Raw genomic sequence first — 21,184 nt, forward strand, 5'->3', positions numbered from 1 at the left:
AGTACACACACTCATCTTGTGAATTACCACAGTGGTGGTCAATAAGCCGACCTTCCGCACAATCAGCATGAGCCCCGAGACCTGATGCTGTAACAGTCCCGAGGGAGTCTTCTATTCCTCAATCCAACGTGGATGACTTTGAGCCGGCCACCTCCAAACTGATGGAGAAAATTTGGATCGGTGAGTCCGTAGAAGCCACTTTTAATTATACTGGCAGTAAAGGATGAAATTGAGCAGGAATGAAGTGCTTTTTGTGCATCGATTTTTTTCCCCCTCTGCATCTGTGGACAGGGTGGAGAGAGGGAGAGAAGGAGAGAAAGGAGGAGAGACAGTTGTAACCTTTGCTATCACTGCACTGCAGGCAAACAAGAGCGGAGGGGAGTACGTCCCTTCTTTTATTTTTAATACAATGAGAGCATTAAACCATCCTTATTATGAAAACGTCTCTGAGTTGAAGCCGGGCAGGTCTGGAAAGAGGCCACACAAGCACTTTACCTTGATAGGGTTTTGATCGTTTCTGTGATCTGTTTTGACAGCTGACAAACTCTTGCGACCCTTTGGTGTGGATTTTTAGAACTAAGATGACAAGGTGATGCTAGGCATTTGGATGGACCCTTAAAGTCTGTCTGCCCCTCCCCCTAAGGATTCATGTCCATTTCAGTGGCTGTTTCCAGTAATCTTAAGCCTTTATTTTGGCGGAGTGTCACCTCACCTGGGTGTCAGGAGAGTAACTACCACCTTGACTGCCCTCAGGTCCCTGTAGGATCCCATCCTATGTCAGCTCCCACAGATGACTGTGGACTATAAAAAGATCAGTTCCTTTCAGGAGCAGATGACAGCCTGGCTTTTGTTTGCTTGTTTTCAAATGACAATTTCCCCTGTTTTCTTGAGAACTTCCCTTGACCACGCTCTTTACACAGTCACACCAGCAGATGCGGCAATTCGTCATGCATAAGAAACCCCACTCCGACGGCCATCTGTCTCCCTGTGTCTGTTACCAAGCTCCAGCAGTTTGCTTTCATACCCATTTCCCGTATACAATTTTAAAGACCTGCAAAATATGCTGAACTGATCTCATGACCTCTGTACCTGATTCTAAAATCTCATTCCCGACCTATACATGACCCAAGAAAACAGAAACCAGAAAATAAACCAACTGTCACCTTATATAGTTTCTGAGACTTGTGGAAAGATTTGCCATTTGGTGCCCCACTATACTATTACCTCCAGTGGATAGCTGGAATGAATTATTATGCTCCATTAAAATGAAATTCGACTCCTCCGACCTGATTCCTCTGAGAGCTAAAGAAAAAAAATACATGCCAAACCACAACAGGTATAAGCAATATAGTTCAAAAGATCACTGTGACTGCTCTGGGAGCTCATACCAACAACTAAAGCTGTTTACCATTTGACCAAGTCAACTGATATTATGAAATCTCCGACATACTGATCAGATACTGAAACACAGTTTCACCAAGGATGACACCAAATGCCTGGAGAAGATGCCAATATTTGAGTATTGTAAAATACCCTGAAAACAACAACAACAGTTGCTTTCAGCTATCAAGATTGGGGTAAAATCATTCGTGTTGATCAACTCAAGGTTCGTTAGTGGGTAGGGCAAGGCAACCGAAACACGTAACCAAGGCTGGGGTGTAATTAAGTCAAGGCAATCAAAACTCATAGTTACATTTGTGGAAAGTCAATCAGATAGCCTTTAATGGCATTTCTATGTTTGGTTGAACCATTGACTTCTACCTGCCAATCAGAAGAAACACTTGCAAACCCTATACATCATAGACATCTTTTCTACCTTTCGTACTATAAGAATGACCAAAACCTGATTGCACTTAACCAACTCCCTAGCAAGAACTGCCATCCAGTGCAAATACTTTTTTATTTTAGTTTTTGCCATCAATAATAATGACATTGTTAAGTTTAGGACACCAAATTTTGCAAACAAAATCTCCCACATTGCCTAACTTTGTGAAAATTGTATTTAGCAACATTTTGGTTACAAGACCCTCTTTAGGCAAACATTGTTAAGTTCTGGGAAGTATTTGTGTTTCTTTAAATCTATCAGCTGAAAGCCTTGTTTCTCAAGTTTCACACCATAGCAGTTTTATGTAATTTGGCAATAGACCAACTGTTAAATCTGACATCTGTCAAGATATTGTTAAGATTAAAGAATTCTCAGTTAAAGCAGAGAAAATATGATAACATTATAGTGGTGTTGTTTTGTATGTGATAACAGCTAATAAACAATGTTGGCGTTTGCTTGTCTGTGGTTGGAAGGGTCTGTGTCCACTTAGGGGCGGGAGAAGGGGCAGGACTTCTGGCATCAGCTTTGTAAACTTCAGCTACAACTACAACTACCACTACAATGCTGTCAGCAGCAAATGCTGGTGAGAAACACCTTGAAATGTATGTTGTTAACCAGCAGAGAAACAGCGGCCAGAAAATGTTGTCAGTGGGAACAGGCCCTAAGTGTTCAGAAGTACCTTGCTCTGTGCTCTTTTTGTAACTCTTTTAAAATCTCTAAACTGTTCCAGCTTACTCTGACGACAACTATAACTTCATTTTGGGTCAGACACTTTTTTAGCTTGAGTAAGGGCATGACTTGGGTTTGACATATATTCCTCTTTCAGGAACAAGGACTGATTTGATGTTGGTCTACTTGAAATTCAGACCTGCTTCCTTGTCATTCATCAGCCCACAGCTTCACTGATAAACCGTGAAGTCCAGATGAGTCTTTTCATGAAAATAGCTCCAAGGATACGATGCTGAATTAGACAAATGTTTCCATGACTCTGCTGTTGCTGTTTTTGCAACGTACCCAATTAGCCAAAAGCAGCAGGAGACAGCTGAGAGTATGCTAGGTGCTTCAAAGATGCAGGTTTCTCAGTATGCTGCTCCCCTTTCTCTCTCAGTTACCACAACACAAGACCGCTTACTGTTTTTATGGTCTCTAGTTTCTTCTTTCACAACAGTTCCTCCATTTTTTTTTTTCACCTCCCATCACATCCTGCTCGCACAGCTAAATAAAGCATTTCTGGTGACAGTAAGAGATGGGATTTTGGTGGCTTTAGGGTTGCTTTCAGGGTGCACATAAAGGTTATTTATACCTGGCTTTGTACTGACAGAAAATGCGCATTGAAGAGCTTCCAAGCGCTTCAGTTCTTTCTTTTTACTTTGCATCCCTTTCTTGGACAACTTTTCTTCCATACTGTGGCGATGCATTTGTGCAAGCAGCAGCCGTCTCCTTTACATCCACTCAGTGCAGTCACATTCGCCCATTGCAGGGGAACACAGCCTCATTGCTGCTCACGTGTAAGGAGAATTGAACACATTCCCTCAGTGTACATGGTACCATTAAAGCACAGGATTGCCTCAGTCATGAAATAAAGCATCACAGGCTCCCAGTGATGGAAAGATGCCTATCATTCTTTCGCTGAGCTTTTGCTCTCCTCAGGGCTTTATGTTTAATAGGACCCTACAAATGTGATTTAGTGGGCAGATAGCCTTGGGACTCATGGGTCACTGCTGCAGACACCTCTTCTGTGTGTTATATAGCTACTACTCGTGTAGGTTAAGGTTATCTCGTGGGTGTTGGGTATGTTTTGGAACTGCAGGGATACTCACAGAATAGGCTCAGATAGGGTTATGGCATGTGAACAAGCAACAAGGCCTCTTGCTTTGACATTGAGAGTAACCCAATCAACAGGAAGCAAGAAAATCCAGATTATTCAATAATTTTTTGCTGTTTCGTTCCTCCTTTTTCTTTTTGAACACTCCAGTACACTTCCTTAAAGCATTTCCTTAGAGAGAATCAAATTCACGAGTCATCTATTCCTTTAACTCCCATCCCACCCTGTCTATATTCATCCTCAATTCAATTACTTTTTTGTTTCAGCCGAGTCTCGTTCTATACCTTATTGCTCTCCGATGCGTGTTGCTTCCTCACAGATTTATGTCTGAGCTGAAGGATGGCTGTCCAATTTTCTGCATGGATAGCAGTGGCTGGCGGCATTGTGTGTGTGTTTTAACAGCTCTCGTCAGATATGCGTTAAGGTGGTATGAACGTCATGGTCATGTAATTCTTCCAGACACTTCCCATTTCTGTCATTTTCAGCCATTAGCTTGAGTATAGCGGTGATTTGTCATGTTGGTATTGGTCTAGGAGATACTAAGTGTCTCAGTGAGTGTGCATTGGTATGCATTGGACTAAACCATAATTCAACAAATGTGCATGTAATTTCTTGGCTGTTAAATTACTCAAATGGTCTGATTTTTTTTTCTTTGCTCTCACTGGTTGTTAATTCCAGAGATATCAAACACTTTCACCACCTGAATGGCTACTTCACACATCCTTGTTAATGGGTTATGAACACCAAATTGGAAATTAGTCAACCAGTTACATTTGCTCCTGGAATTGCAATTTTGCTTCTGAATAATTGATAACTGCATTTCCTTTTTCCCTTTTTTTGCTCTTGGAATAAAAATAATTAAAGGCTGGCACACATAAGGGGTAATGTATAGTGAGTGGGTGACTTAAGGTGTTGAAATTCCCAACAGGGCGAGCACCAGAATTGACACAAATGGCCCCATGGCTATTTCAGCTGCTCTCACATCTGTGTCTTGTTATTATTTTCCAATTTTCCAAAGTAGCCCTGGTCAGAATCTAACAGTGTTTAGCAGATTACAGCCTGTGTTAAATCATCCAATCAGGCTTTTTCCTTTTTTTTGCACTTGGCAGTGTTTTCATCAAAGTTGTACGGGGGGTACTTTGACTTCCTATAGTGGTGACCAATGAGGTATAAGAAAGATTTCAGGTTCTACCATTAGTGATAGCTCCAGACTTAGATATTGCGCTTCAAACATTAATGTGTTTTTTTTTTTGTTCTGCCATTTTTTTATCAACATTGTAGTATCAGATTTTTTTTTTTTTTTTTTGGCGATAGAGAATTAACTGACAAACATGGCAGTTTTAAAAATCTTCATTGACTTTAAGCTTGAAAATGCTGTGAGCACCTTGAAGTTTGTGTTGCTTTTGGCGCCCTCTGTGGACACAGCTGTACCTCTCTTCTCTTAACTGAGTTTTCTGGGATATGATCTTATTTTAAGAGTCAACATGTCCCTCATTAAGAATCATTGCTGTGTAACGTGTTTTAATATGAATGTGTCGAAAAAGTCAATCTGTATGCTGATGATAGATTTTACTGTTGTAGGTCATAGCGATACATCTGTTTTAATGTGTTTTATAGCTTGAAATGGCTAGTGACAGGAATTAAACCATTGCATTTTTTTTTCTCTGATAAAAACAAACAGCAATGGTTGTTGGCATTAGTGGAATGAGAAGAGTTGGTTCAAGTTGTTTCTAGAGTCATTCTCATTGTTGAGAATCAGATCTGGGGTTTGACCAATCAGAGTCAAGCAAACTCCAGAGCTGTCCCGATCTGATTCACTTATCAGTATCGGTGCCCGATGTGGCTATTTTTGGAGGATCTGATAGCATCAGATTTCATTAGGTGATCAGGACCGATCCAGTTTTCATATGTTTTCAGCACCGTCACGCTTTACAGCTGCTGTAAATCAAACTATGTTGCAAACATATCTGCTGAGGAGATACCAACGGGGCTCACTTTAACAAGTATAATTTATCATTTACAACGGAATCATCCAACGGAGTATGGGGATTTATCAGAGAAAGGATTCATATCAGATTGGTATCAGCAAAACTTATCATGAAAAAATTGGAAAAAATCAGTGTCGGGATATCCCTAGTGAAAACTGCTGGGTAATTAAATACAAGAACAATAGTTTCTTACTGGTGAGCAGGGTTTCTTAATGAGAATATTCACATTTTTGGTCCAGTATGGTTTTTCAGACCACTAGCCTACATAGGAATAAAAAGGTTTAAGGTAGCTTTATCGTCAATATGTATAACACACACATAGGATTGGAATTAAAATACACAAGGGCCCATGCTGCTAGGGCAAACATTAAGGAAAAAGATGCCTGAGCAAAGCATTTAACTACCAATTTTTACATGCCATCCATAAAAACTTCAACATCAAACCCCTTGGAGTCTAGCTTTTTTAAATTTGGCACATCTGAAAAATTAATTACAGAGAGCTGCTATCCATGCTTTTGTTGCCCATGTGTCCCTGCAGTTCTGAACTAGTCACCTATAGAGACCTATGGTTCCACATAAAGTCCAACTTTTAGCCAATTTCTTTCAGTTTCCTTTGAAGAAACTACAGAAAACCTAAATCCGTCACATACCAGTGGACAGCTCCTCAGCATGAGGTCCCACAGCCCATTACTGTGTTGATGCACTTATAGTTATGTCTTTCTTTGTAGTCACCGTGAAAGGTTGACATGCCCCCAGATGACCGCCCCGCCTCCTCACTGGGCTCCTGCGATATCTCGGTTGTCTCCTTCCAGGCCTGAATGGGCACATTGTGCTGCTGCCCGCTGCTGCTCCAGCAGACCTCTTGGTCCTCCACACACACCTGTCAAGCCATGTCCTTGGCGCCTTGGGGTGCTGAGACACTCCAGAGCCCCCCTGCTGCACACATGGTTATTGAACCTTTGCACTGCCGTACCAACACATACACACACACACCTTAGAGGAGTCACATGTGAGCAAATAAACACATGTGGTTGCACAAGGCTCTTTTAAGACAAGGGGACACACACAATTGAATTTCACATAAATACAAGGCATGCATACATGCTCTTTGACACACACTCTCTGAAAAGCTAGTCTTTATTGGAAACACACCTCGCTCCCCTTGACTCTGCTGAGGTTATACTGAGTGCGCAGGTCGACTTCAGAATTCAGAAAGGGTCAAGTTCCATATTTGTCAGAGTGAGGAGGGCACAGAGGGCTGGTTGAGCCTCACATGGAAACAGGATTCAGAAGTAAACTACTCGTAACTCGATCTGCTGCTTCAATCAGTTGCAGGTTTTCTGTTTTTGAGTGGGGAGGGAAACCACTCGGACATATGTGTGGTTCACATTAGTGTCGGAATGATTACAGAAACAAAACCTCTGTGGCACCTACCTATTGATTTACAGCTGAGTGAATGAGCAACGTTTTTAATTGGTAAACTGGTAAAACTGGTCACAATTTGAGTCACTGAAGAAAAGGTGATTTATTTCCCCCCTCAGTGGTCAATTTAATGAAAAGTTCAAACAATGTTCTCGTTTTTGTTTTTTTTTGTTTCAACTGAAATGAAAAAAAATTACTTTCTGAGTGCTGAAAGTAGCTGAAAAAGTTGTGTAAATTCAAAATTTCAAGGCAGCTGTCTGCACTGTTTTTTTTAAGGCTGACTAAAAACCTTGCGTTGGAATCAACTTACAAGTCTTTGTAGAGCTAACTTATTCACATTTAATGTAGGTTAAAGTTTTGAGTTCTATGTGCTAAGAATATGAAAAATCAAAATAAAAAATCAAATGCACAAACCTACTATTTTTTAGTTCAGGAAATAACTTTATACGTCTAACCTCTTTCCCTGCAATGGCTTTTACTTTACAACCATCTCCATCCCACTGACCAACTATGTTGAAGTAGTGGGATTCAATTCCTGGTCTTTCAATTGGTAGTCAATGACTTTACCACTAAGCCACAGCTGCATTACTAATTCACAGCTCACAAACTAATCAAGTGATGATCATTTGAACAACTGTAAAGCTAGAGTTTAGATGTCAATAAAAATATTCACATTTCTTGTGAATTCAATTTGGTCTCATTCATTTTATTCATATGAACTGGGGAGATGGTAGCACATGTGTGAAATTGAAAATGTAGATGGAGACCCCTGAAGATTTGAGTTGGAAACCCTGTATTTTGCTGAAACCACACAAAAAAAATGTTAAAGCCTCAGACCTTTAATTTGAAGTTCTGCCAACTTAACTTATGAAATGGCACCAACTTTACACAACAAACTTAATAAAGGTAGTCCAGATAACTATGTTAAATTTGTTTTCAACGCAACAGAATATTTTTTTGTTGGCTTAACCAAAAAAAATCATTTTCAAGTTTTCATTTTTCATGGACCAGATTCCATTAGGTTAATACATTTCACTGGCTTAATGGCCAACCAATAGCCCAAGGTCATAATTGGCATATTAATCAATTGGGAAAAAAGGGGTTGCAACATGTTGTCAAAGTTTCTGAATGTAACATTTTGTATTTTCCTTTTTGTAATGTAGTTTTAAACCATATCTGCAGCAAAAAAAAAAAAAATCATCCACTGTTCAGTATTTTGCATATTTTTTGGCTCAGTATATGTCTCAAAGCATCTCACAAGATTGAAAATCAGGAAACATTACTTTGAGTACCATTGAACTTTAAAGAGCTTCTACTATTTAAAGCTCCTGTAAGGCGTTTTAAGCCAGTTTCACAAAAGACCGAACTTCAAAGTAATGACCCATTATGAAACAAGACACCCAGACTCAAGAACAACAACTTGTTTTCAACTTTTTAACAGAAATCAGAATGTACAGGACGAAAAAGTGAAGAAATATGAGCTATGACTCTGTCCAGAGGGGGTGCCATAGTGAGTCAAACACGCAGCTCCTCACAGGAGACTTTATGTGCTTGCAAGAAGTAGACTATTTGAGTGTGCTATTATACCGTATTTTAAATCAAGGTGCAAAACGGAAATATTGATGATAATAATGAAATAACTAATGCCTTCATTTGAAAATGTTGTTTTTCATTTAGCGCTTATTATTCACCAAACTACAGGAAACAAAATGGTACTAGTTGTAGCTCTGAAGTACCAACTCACTACAATCTTAGGTCAATTGAGAGACCAAACCAATTGCTTTATTCTTGAAGCTCTTAAAGTTCTGGTTTCTTGTTTGATTTTTGCTCGCCAAGGATAGCATAGCATGTAAAGAGTTTTGCTTTGGAATATGTGAATAAGCAGCATGCCTTGAACTCATAGTCTGACACATTAAAAGTATGAGCTGCAGCCATGCTTTTTTATAGCAGCATGGCACATTCGAGAGCATAATTCATCACCCATTGAAGCCAACCTTCTATTTTGATGTCTTGCAGCACTCAACCTAATTCAAGTGCATCTCTCCATACCTTAGCATCTCTGTTTGGCCTTGGTCTGTAACTCTACAAGAGCAAATGTAGCGTTACCATCACAGAAGAAATGCTAAACGGTTGATTGTATATTCACACGACGTGCACCCTCATGAAGGACCTATGGTGTCAAGTCCCACAAGTGTCACCCGCACAATTTTCCTCTCTATTGACTTTTATGTTCTGCTGCACGGTTGGTCATCGTGGTGGGAATATGTATGTATTCCAAATAAAGACAAGCGTGATTATCATAATGATATTCCCTCGCTTAGGTAAACAGGCCTGTGTTCCCGGGAGAATGGGGGAATTTCCATTTGAATGTATGGCATTTTGACAGTTTATTTTTTGACAATACATTTCATGCATTTAGCATCAGGCACCGTAAAGCTTTTTAAGAATCGTCTCGGGCTGGAATTGTTTGTGAGATCAAGTGATAAGAGGAATATTGTTTGGGCTTAGGAAGCAATCTAGGGGTGAGGACGACAAAAAGACAAAATGTGTCCATAAATATTCAAATACATGAGCATGCATACACCTGAGATTATCAGTTTAAAATGGTGGTCTTCCTTTTCTGTTCCCGCAGCCAGATACATGAACACACACACACACACATAAGGATTACAGCATAAAAAAACGACATCTCCTCAGTGTCTTCCCTTTGCAATTATGCCCAATTAGACCTCATGTATCAGAAAGTCTGCAGGGGAAGGACCACAGCGTTCAACGTTGTACATCCCTCATCAGCTGCGCTCATTGGTATGCCACAATGTGGAAGAGAAATGGAGAGTGGGGGAAAAATTCCAAGATAATCATATAGTGTGAGAAGAAATATGAGAGTTGGAAGCAAGAGACAGGTGTAAGCTGAGGAAGTGAAGAGACAGAGAATGAAAATGAGGATGTGTTTACATAATCTTCCTGCAGTTGCCAACAACCTTAGTCAATTGTTATCAGCTTGTCTGAATTTAATGTGACCCATGGGGGTACGGATGCTGCCCATGCATTACAAATGCTGCCCATTGACTACACTTGGGAAGCTCCTGAGTGTAAAATCAAGGCCAGATATGACTTTACAGTTTATCTTTACATAATTTGTCAAGTTTACATTTTTTGAATAGAAAACCTTTATAACTACTCAGTCATCTTTAGTTTTCATGTTTCATGGTGCAGGTTGTTCTAACCTGTTAAGTAGGTGCATGTGAAATGTGCCATACTCCTCCGTGAATGGATTCAAGATGATGGGATCTGGTTGTCCTTTTTGCTGATTGCTGTTTTGGAGAGGATTTTAAGCAACCAAAACCAGTTATGTTATAAAGCTGATATCAGAAGTCTGGCTTCTTATTGATTTTGATTGGATGGTGAAGAGGTAAAAACATTGTCTCCAAAAACAGAACTTTTTTCAACTGTGAGTTAAGGAAGAAAAATATAGTTTTGTTTTAGGGCGTCTTAGTTTGTGAGGAAAGTGGGCGACAAAGTAACAACATTGCTGGAAAAAGGCCCTGTTAGAGCCCGATAGCTAACAGTCACCTAAAATTGTAATTTGAAAAAAAAAAAAAAAAAAAAAAAGGAAATAATGCTTGAAACGTAGTAGCTGGTTGATGATTTAGAAGAATGCTGAGCCTGAAATGTAATTAGAAAATGTTATAAAACCCAAAAAGTAACAACTTGTTACTTTTTGGGTCAGTTTTGACATATTGGACTTTATGAAATTTTGATTTTTTTTTTTACATTTCGGGTTGTTACAAATCAGACTCTGACCAGCCCTCACGATGCTCAGGATTACCATTGTCTGTATATAGAGTGGACATTGTGGCTCCATCATTTACCATTGTACGGTTTTGAAGCCATACAATGGCAGCTCGAGTCAGCTGTCAATCATCGTTAAACTTGACACATAGCCTTGTTTTAACCTCTTATAACTAATGAAAATGAAACTTTTCAGCAAAAAAGAGGACTTGAATACAAGGCAGCCAAATTATATCTTCTAATCACCACAACAATTCAATGTGAGAAACATTTCTACGAGGTGTATTCATTTTTTTAAAGTTTGACCACAGCTCATCTGGAATGACTGGGGAGATGGATTTTTTGACCCATACTGCAGCCAGCCACCAGGGGGAGCAGTGTTTGTGGCGACTTCACTTCGAGCCGAGCAAGATGACGACCATTTTTTTTACAGTCTATAGGGATGAAACATACTAGAAATTTTATGTCTGGACTTTTTGCCAGATTTCCTGACTCGGATAATTGGGGTGTGGCGTCACAGCTTCAAGCCAACCAGAGCCTTATTTACCTGGGAATGTGTATATTCTACATGTCAGACATGTTTGACACACACAGTTCTAGGTTAGATGGACTCTAAAGGAAATGTAAATCAGAGGAGCAGATTGAGAAATGTGATCAAGTCTAAAACACAGTCAAAGATTGTTTCATGGACTCACATTGACGTGTTTGTACATATTCTTCTGCCATGTTTTTGTTATCATTACAAAACACATGTAGCAGTCTTGTTGAATCAACAGTGTGTGGTCCAGTTGTTTTAAAGGTCACCTACCATGTGGTCAGTCTAATAGCATTTTCCACCACAGTGTCAGGCAGAGGTGAAATATGAAATATGTCAAGTGAACTGGTATGATTGATTAGCGTGGTCGAATTATGACCATTTTTTGTGTTTTGACCAATCAGAATCAAGTATCTAACAAAGCCAGGTCATATTACACAAGAACAATCCTATTAACTGACTGCTGGTGGTCCCAACACTTGCCCTTTAACAACTGCATAGCTCTTTGATCACATGTGCTTGTATTTGCTGAATGCACCATTGTTACCTCCACCAAGGAGGTTGTGTTTTGGGACAGTTAGTCTGTGAGCAACATAACACAAAAACTAACAAGCGGATCTTGATGAAATTTTCAGGAAATGTTCAAAATGGGATAAGGAAGAAGTGATTAAATTTTGGAGGTGATCCAGATCACTGTGTGGATCCAGGATTTTTTTTAAAGACTTCCTTATCATTGTGAGATAGGGCTGTTTTCTCCATATGTGCATATAACTCCACGATAAATGTTCGGATTGCTTTGCAAAACAATACAAGACAAGATCACCATACTTTCTGACAGATGTAAAAGTATGATCCAGATCCTGCAAATATTTTGGTTACTAAGATCTGAAATATGAAGTATGTACTAGGTCATCATAATTTTCAACACTGTCAGGTAACAAATTATTGTACAAACCTGCAGCTAACACTAAATTGTAGCAGACAGTCTGCTGAAAGGGAGTATAACATTAAAGTAGGACTAAAGTGTTGCATGACAATTGACAGAGGTCTGCGCTGTCTGAGTGCTTCTCTAGTTTCATACTTTTCGTGCCTGCTGAACTAAAAACCACATTTCTATCGCTAAACATTGCACCTCATGAATAGAAAGACCTTATATTCATTCACTCTTCTTCTTTGGTTTTACAGCTTTATGGCACAGGCTGGATTTAAACTCATAATACATGCCCTCTCTTCCTGATAGTGCAAACTATGCTATAGCTGCGTTAGGTGAAAGTCATCACGGTGTGCTATAGCAGGAGTGCACTTCACCTGAGGGTGAAAGCTAAATCTTTATGAAGCCAGGTTATTTCAGTTGCTGAGAGAAGCTCATTTGAAAGTCTGCATTGAAACAGCTGCAAGTCGTCGAATAAGCACTAACACTTAACACGGGTGTATGGAGGTTACTCAAGGCCGACTCCTCTTGTAAAAGATGCCGCCGTTTCAGTACTTTTTTCTGTTCATTAGCCGTATCTCTTTTGCCTTTGGCCTCAGCAAGCACAGGCCGACTTGTCAGTTACAGTGTCGAAACCGCAGGGTCGTTTAATTTAAAACCCCGCACCATCGATTAGAGCTTTTGTTGTGAGCGGCCGTGACGACTGTAACGCGGGTGTTTGGGTCAGCGATGGGCACAATAGCTTTGTTACTCTCGCTGACTTCCTCACTATTGCAGCTCCCTCACTGCCTCTCTCTTTCTCTCTCAGCACATTTTCCACTTGGCTGATAAAATAAGCCACTCTTTGATGAGCTTTCGGCGGGCCACGGTGCCGTGCCTCAGTAAATGCTTTTATAGAGACACACCACAGGCTGTCGACTTGGATCAGTCATACAGTGGCTGCATGCGTCCACTGCTTCATCATGTGTTCTTTTGTCTCCTAATAGCACCACCGTCCCCTTTTTTTTTTTCTCCACACACAATGAAAGACAACATATTTCAAGGATGACTGAAACAATGTGCAGTTCTTCTCCTTGAGACATGTCGAGTTTTGCTAATGCTGTCTGTTCCCCTTGCTTAGATTCATGAGATTCATGCCCTTGTACACTCCGTCATGATTAGTTGTCTACCTCTGAAACAGCATGTGGCCTCAGGCTGAGGTAACACACAGCTGCAGAGCGAGCACAGGCTGTAGAGAAGCAGATGGTCGGTGCATCCAATCAAAAAAAAAATTGAAAACTGATGATATTCATGATGGTTGTAGAATGAAATGTGTCTACTCTGTTCTAGATTTGGTGTTTACTTCAAAAAGCATCAACATTATCTATAGGTACTTGACAAGTGCAGCAAACATGCTTTGATGACACTATTCGCATAAGATATGCCACACTTGATTCCTTTAGACATGTAATGTATTAAAATCCTTTACTGTTAGATTCAACTTGCTCTAATTAATACCCTTGTATGATTCATTATGATTAGCTGTCTACCTTTAAAACAGCATGAAGCCTGAAGCTATTTTAAGTAACATCTGCACAGCCAGTACATGATGTAGAGCAGTTGATACTATTATTTTTCCATGCATCACTTTTAGCCCAAAAAGTTTTGTTCCAGTCTTTTTGTCCTCCCTGCTGTTGCCATTTCAGTATATCAACCACATTAAAGCTCCTGTGTTGAGTTCTCTGTTAGTAACCAAACACTCTGAAATTAATTCCTGATGCTTTAATATGACTCATAAATTCAAACAAGGTCAAAAATGACAGAATAAATTGCGAAAAAATTATTTCTTGGGTGTTTTAGTTTGCTGCCAGCAGATACGTGGGGTAGGTGTCAGTTAGCTGCCATATAATTATTCTCAATTACTGTTTGGTTTGTCTTTAAAGAGAAAACAGAATGTGTTTTTTTCTGTAGTTGTAAAGACAGTACTTACCACTTTGTCTAAAATTAGAGTCAAAATTAGCCCAAAACAATTCCCTCACAAGAGCTTTAACTGGTTTAAATTTAGCTAACGTATTTTACAGATAATTCCAGCAATTTGTTATCTTTTTGTTGGACATGTCAACTTTCAGTTTCAAGGTTGTCACAAACCATGCATCTACATCTATCATTATGATTAGTAGTCAACTCATAGAAATTACACGTTGCCCAGGGCTTAAGTAACAAATGTGCTGTTAGTGCGTGAATCCAACGCAAAAATTAAATCAACAATTTCACCAGCTATTTTTACCATTCAATTCTATAGAAGTCACGAATGACTATATATGTAATGATATAACTTATTTTTATATTTCAGGGTATGATTATGGTTTTGCTTGTTTATTATTTGGGGTGCTGATTTATTGTCTTTTCAGTATAGCTTAAATTTGGTGATCACTGGTGATCATCATCGGTGGATAGGGGCAGAGATATTTGAGATTTTTTTGACGTCATCAGTTACTTTGTCACCATAATTTTTTGCTGACTGATGTTTTTAGTAGATCACCATTGAATATAATTTTTTCATGTTACAATGAGTTTGTCATCATTTTCATCAGTGAAGTGAAATTAATTTTTGGGATTTAAGTGTTTTATTTAATTATCGTTATTATTATTCGTGTATTGGGCATAATACACGCCCGACCTCAGCCTCTCAGTGGCTTGCTTGTCATGTGAAGTCCCTGCAAATTTAATTTAATTTAATCAAAAAGGATCTCTGCATTCAAGCGCAGACCGGGAGGCGGCTTTGTACCCATTATGAAATCTGATTGGGCGCTCCAAAATTGAGGATGCACCAATACCAATCCTGGTATCCGCTATTGGTGTATCAGTGCCCCTCAAAACTGGATCCGTATCAGTGGGAAGGGGCCGATCCATGGTGCCAATCCATTAACTTTTTTACCAGCACTCTTAGCTACTTGATTTAAAATGATACTTCTGATGCACTTTCTTTGTTTTTTCTGCATTACTAGTCTACAGGGTATAAAAGTTTATAATTGAATAGCTGGTAAACATTTAAACATTTTGTAGTTAAAATAAATTACTGACTTCAGTTATTCCATCTACTCATTTTTTGCCTTTTCCCCCAAATATTACCCGTCTTATCCCACACTGGGGCATGCAGGTTATTATTTAACACTGGTATTAGATCGGTATCCTTTTTAATTTTTTAAGGAAAAACAGCATTAAACAAAGTGAAAAGACTCATTATTTTGTAGTTTCATCATAAATATTCACATTTACCTCATGCCTCAGGCCCAGTTTGACCACCTGGATGTAAAATGCCAGGTTTTGCTCCTGTTCACTCGTCTCATTGGTTTGAGTCCAGTCTGTATAATTCTGAAATGACGTTTTTCCTTCAAAATATGTAAAATATTGTCAATGCCCATTTGCTATAATTAGCCATGATGACTGTGCAGAGGCCTCTTTACAATTCATCATGATTTGTTGTCTACCTGTGAAACAGCGTTAGCCCTGAGGCTAACAGCCGCACTCAGGCAGCATCAGATACAAACTGATGAGTACTATGGGCCATTTTCACTTCTAACAGTTTTAGTTTTTTGCATGTGGTCGCTGTTGTTTTTGTTATTTATCTTCCTTTGAATCTGAAAAGAAGCTGCTTTAAACGTTTGATCTGAATGCTTTAGTTAAAGTTGCCTCTTTCTCATGTTTACTCTTCAGTACATCTTTGTGTCCTTGCGTTCGCTGAAAAAACCCTGACTGTTTGCCATCCTTTTGTCAAGGAGTTTGATTAATTCATTCAGATTACACCAACTGGAGCTGCCTTTAAATGTTTTACATATTTATTTAAAAGTAAACAAAAGGAACTCAGTCAACAACGGACAGCTTTGGTATCTGACAAATTCAGACACCATCAATAGAGAGCCATTGGAAACAGGGAGTCGACAAATGTATTCAAACGCTTTAAAAGCAATGCTGTTCAGTTTAAGACTTACTGCACAACAGATCCCTGTGAAGCCGTGATGTATTTTTCTTTTTCCATCCTGTTTAAATGTGTATCTCCCATCTCTTCAAGCGCTTGTAATTAAAGAACAAGAACTCTGCGTCTGTCATGGCTGAGAATAATTGTTACACCCAGCATTACTGTTAGACGTGCTGGAAAACACGCTCAGTTGCACTTGTGAGCACAGTCAACAGTGATGTCCAGCACACTGTACCACAATGAATCACATTTGGGGTGTGAAATCAAATTTGGGTGCAAGTTCATGGCAGTGAAAGCCGGGGGAGTCAGCCTGTGTTTCATCACTTTGTAATTTACCAACCACTCCCTCCACCATGAGGGCAAGAAAACAGAGTACAGTAGATAATGTGATTAAGAAAAAAAGGCTAAAGGCGTCTTTCCTCGGATCATTTGTGTGTTAATGCCACAGAGATGCTATATGCAGCCCCTCCTTTTGGGAAAGAGCCTCTCTGCAGTGGGATATCATTCACTTACAAATATCGAGCGATCCTGGCTGGCTCACTTGGCAGTCCAACAAAAATCTTGCACATTATTTTCTGCTCTCTGTAACACTGACAGGCTGCTTATCCCTAGAAGTCAGTGAAAAGTTAATAACATTGTGTAAAAACAAAACCCCACGGTCAGTTTAGCCTCAATGTGGTACTTGAGACGGTCTCTTACGAACAGGATAAACACTCCTTTGCATCATTTTAAAATGGAGATGTTCAATAAAAATGTCAAGAAGATATCGCTAAAACACTAACTGTTCCCCTAAAAGCTATAACATATAAGTATACTTTTCAAATGCCCAGGATTTGTCTTGAAAAATACAGGCCTCAATTTTTTTTTGTTTCAACACTGAAATCTTATCAAGTGCTTTTCCTCTTATTTTAAGTTGAAATGGTCTTATTATACTCAAAAGGAGCCACATTCAACTTATCAGTCCTGAAAAATGTCTTGTTTCAAGTAGGGCTGCACCATACGGCCAATATCTCAATATTTATAGGTTATATCTCAATACACAATATATATCTCAATACCTTGATTTCTCCTCTAAATTACTTAATCAATGTTAAAGCCAACCTTTTGATGCATAAAATGACATCAGTATAATGATTCAAGACTTTTCGGTTGGATTTTTAAAATTTGCAAGAAAAAAGGGAAAATCCCAATCAGGTTAAGTTTAGCAAACCTTTTATTTCAAACGAAACTTTATGTAGTTACATATTTTAGTTCCAGTAGAATAATTAATTCAGATTTATTCAACTGGCTGATTATATCATGTTATATTACACTTTGAAAATATCATGAACTAAAGTTGGAGATATTACTTCTGTCTTCTAGTGACTTCTGTCTTTAAGCCTGGAGTCTGGTTGAATTGTATTGAATGGTCTTGTGATAATATCCCAGCCTGCAGTATTTTGGTATCCAGTTGTAAAACAGCATCAAACTCCTCTGCAGTCGCATTTTGAGCAGTGCACAGCTGATTGCCGTGACTGAGCGGCAAGCAGGGGAGGGGGGAGGGACAGAGTGCACAGAAAAGTTAAAGTGAAAGTAAAAAATATGTCCCGTTCGTTTCTTGTAGAGTTGGGAGAGAATCAGGGATCGTACGGACACCTTAGCAAGCCCAAACTTTCGAAAACAAGACCCAAGAACCCACAACTAGCAACTGACAGGACGTGAAAGCGGCTTTCTTCTCTCCTCTCCTATTATCAAAACACGCATGCGCAGGAGAATTTTTCTGGGTGGGCAGGGGAGCATGGTGCTCGCTGTGAGAGGAGCACCGATTGAGCAGCAGAGGGTGAAACAAGCGAATCACCGACATCTGAAAACATTTAGGTTACTGTTTGTACTCTGATTGGGATATTGTCATTTTAGATATCTCACATGCAAAAACCTGAGCTACATTGAGTATTTTCAATATATCCCCCAGCCCTAGTTTCAAGTTATCTCAAGTTAAAGACAAAAATGAGGTCCGAATTGCTTCCTAGAAAAAATATCTGCCAATAGAACAAGAAAAAAATTGCTCTAACATTTGATTGAAACTAGAATAATGTCTTCATACAAGTAACTTTTCTTGAAAGAAGACATTTTTCTGGACTGGTCAGGTGAATGTGGCTTATATTTAGACTAAAACACATTTTCTACGGAAATTAAAACAAAAACACTTGATAAGATATAATTTTTTGCAGTGTATCCAATCACCCCACTTCCAGTTTTCTCTCCAAGGAGATCTTGTTAAAAACTCAGTGCACTAACTCAAAAAGTCTTCTGTCATTATCAAACAACTCTGCATTAACAAGCAGCCATCTCACACAGTGTCACGCTGGGTCATCCATGCCTGATACTTCAGTAAAGCTACGTATCTGTGGAATGAACACCCTTGTAGTAATAGTGCGAGGTAGCCTTGAGTGCATGGAACTACCTGGTGCTCATTTCTCTGGTCCAGGAACCTTTTGAAGTATGCGCTGGAGGCTTCAGTTCTCAACTCCTTTCTGTGCTTTGACACAGATGATTATAAGAGAGGGGAGAACTTGGCTCTGACTGCCAGAGGAGCAGTGAGTGTGTGTTTTAAAAAGGACATTTAGGAAAAATGAGAGTATGTATGCTGTAAACTGTGTGATCCTGGTGAAGAAATTTAACAGGTTAAGATTTGATTTTCAGACCTCCTTCTTTGTGTTTCTGCAACAGTTTGTTGTTGTGATTGCTGCAATATGGTGTGATTGTCTTCCCTTCCAAACACTTGCAGGCTTGCTAAATGACTGGCAGATGCTCTGTTGACCAAACCAGCTCCGGCGGGTTCCGCTGAATTGACCTATGGCATCTGCTTTCTCAGCCAAAGTCTCAAATTTGATCAAACATAATGAACGGCAGATTTGATTCACCACGTCCCCGACACTTGTGCGCGGGCCAGGATCGGTCGTTGTGTGCGCATTGTGCCCAGATGATATTTGGAAGTTTGGCAGTATGTTTGAGATATTTTTCTCTATTGTTGCTTCTCCTCACAACAAAGTTACTGTGACACACTTTTAGACTCGAGACAGCTGAGGTGTACTTCTTCCAGTTTTGTTTGTCTCTGCTTTGTTTTTGACTTATTATAGAGATAGGAGGTACTTTAAAGCGTGTGCTGATGCTATTAAAAGATATGTGGATCTGAGGCAGACAACACAAACAGGTCAGGGTGGGAAAAGTATTTTAAATCACGTCTAATGCAATATCATCCTGATTTGCATTTAAACATCATCTGATTAATCCTTCTTACCTCTTACTCTGTATTCAAGCTGTGATCCTGCCGGCAACGCCAACATTATAAAAGTGTTGGTCCTCATCTTTGTTTTTTAACGTGGCAGCCGGTGAGACTTAATTAAAAAAAAGCATGGAAAAATAGTTTGAATCACAACAATGAAAAGGAATAAAGTCTTTTCTCTTTCACTGTTTTGAATTCACGTCCGCTTCGCTCTTCATTAAGCTCATCAATTCAGACATAATTAACGAAAACCACTCCACCTGTGGACGGTTTATGTGAAATGATGAGTAACAGAAATGTAATGAGTAGACTGGGGCTAAAAGAAAAGGAGGTAAAAGACGAATGGCACGGAGATGAAGAGGCCGAGCGGGGGGAGCAGAAACTGTGTACGAGAGGAAACGAGACGGCACAAAAGGTGACTATGGGAGGCAGTCATCAAAATGCTAATGTTGCATGGGATATTTACTGCAGAGTGTTAATGCAGTTTAAAACAGGCTCTTTGTCCTGCAGCCCATCACCGAGCCCCAGTTGGGCCCTAATAAATCAGCCATTAAAAAGTTGATGTGACCTGAATAGCGCTCCGTACAGCGCCGACCGGGCTCTTGCTCCAGTGTGGGAACGGGACAACAGCTGAAAAATTGATGAAGATGCCACTTAAATAGGGTCAACGCAGAAGTGAGAGAAATATTGAGTTTGTTTGGGATGGAAAAAAGGGACATTTCTGGCATTGAAGAGTGTTTTTTTTTCCAGCACTGAGTTTTTCTACCCTGGTCTGTTACTGCTGACTAAAAGTCAACTTGGCAGACTTTAAAAGTTCCTCCTGCTGGACTTTTTAATTACGTCCCTTGTCGCCTGTCTCAAAAGACACAGTGTTGCTATGTTTTACTGACACACAAATATCCTGAACTAAACCCTAACCCTGTTTTTGCTTTTCTTTTTCTGCTCTCTCACAGGACTCAAAATGGTATTATGTCTGGGATGTGATACGCAGGACGCGTGAGGACAGAACCCAAGAACCGAACTCCTTCTCCTATCAAGGTATTGTACGATTTCAACACTTTTTTTCTGTCATCAAAAGGGGCAGAAATTCCATCATTCTGTCAGAAAAAGACATTCCTTGATCCAGTAGAGCTGGGACGTTGTGTAAAATGTTAATTAAAACAGAAAATGATATATTTAACTCATTTAAATCCTTTATACTGCTCCCACAGTTCCCACATTTCTAAGATTTTTAGTCTTCAAAATCTGGTTTTGTTTTTCCAACCAAAGGACATGAAATGTAATGATTGTGACCGTGACAATATCTGTTGCTGTTTGCAATTGAATTACTCATTCATCCATTCATTTACTTAAAAGTGCTTTCAGAAACTCTCGTTGGAAGATAGGGCTTAAATTGAAAGAAAAATGTAGGAGCACAAGACCTTATTTTGAAAATCTTTTAGAAATGTGGGAACATAAGGCTGACCCCGATTGAAGTAGTTCTTGATGTCCTTTGATTCATCAGATCACAGGACAGTTGTTCAGGTTACCTCAAAGCACAGAGGAGTTTCCAGTATTTCTAATCCATTTTTTGAAAAAAATCTTCCTTTTTTTTTTTTGGACCAATGTTGTGATGAAGCATGCGACCTTTTTGGCAGGGACTC

The 21,184-nt window shown here is 39.4% G+C and overlaps 1 protein-coding gene across 22 annotated transcripts in view; it reads left to right on the plus strand.

Moving 5' to 3' along the window:
* The window catches only part of LOC141811063 (adhesion G protein-coupled receptor L3), a 324,467-nt gene that overhangs the window by 19,334 nt on the left and 283,949 nt on the right, over positions 1–21,184 (plus strand). For all 22 annotated transcript variants that reach the window (XM_074698944.1, XM_074698947.1, XM_074698936.1 and 19 more), the window contains exon 2: positions 20,495–20,579. The gene's annotated coding sequence lies outside the window, so the exon portion shown is untranslated. The remainder of the gene's footprint in view (positions 1–20,494; positions 20,580–21,184) is intronic.

This window comes from Halichoeres trimaculatus, unplaced genomic scaffold, assembly GCF_033239565.1.
Source record: "Halichoeres trimaculatus isolate MK-OKI-2021-1 unplaced genomic scaffold, fHalTri1.1 fHalTri1_scaffold_22, whole genome shotgun sequence".
NCBI classification, from domain to species: Eukaryota; Metazoa; Chordata; class Actinopteri; order Labriformes; family Labridae; genus Halichoeres; species Halichoeres trimaculatus.